Here is a 217-nt window from a genome sequence, read left to right as displayed (position 1 = left end):
AAGTATTCTGAAGTCTTCTGATGGTGTTGTCCATTTGCAGAAGGTGAATCCTACAATACTGTATGCACAGAAAGAAAATGACACTTAGTAGGCAAGACTATCTTCTGTCCGGATGTGTCTGACCTGGTTCCTTGTGTGCTGCGACATCTCTTCTGCTCCATCCTGGAGTGAGTAGTTCAGGTAGGGAGCAGAGGAGCGAATGATCGAGGACAGGAGG

The sequence above is a fragment of the Megalobrama amblycephala genome, linkage group LG22, assembly GCF_018812025.1.
Source record: "Megalobrama amblycephala isolate DHTTF-2021 linkage group LG22, ASM1881202v1, whole genome shotgun sequence".
Lineage (NCBI taxonomy): Eukaryota > Metazoa > Chordata > Actinopteri > Cypriniformes > Xenocyprididae > Megalobrama > Megalobrama amblycephala.
The sequence above is the reverse complement of the archived record's forward strand: the minus strand, read 5'-3'. Positions refer to the sequence as shown.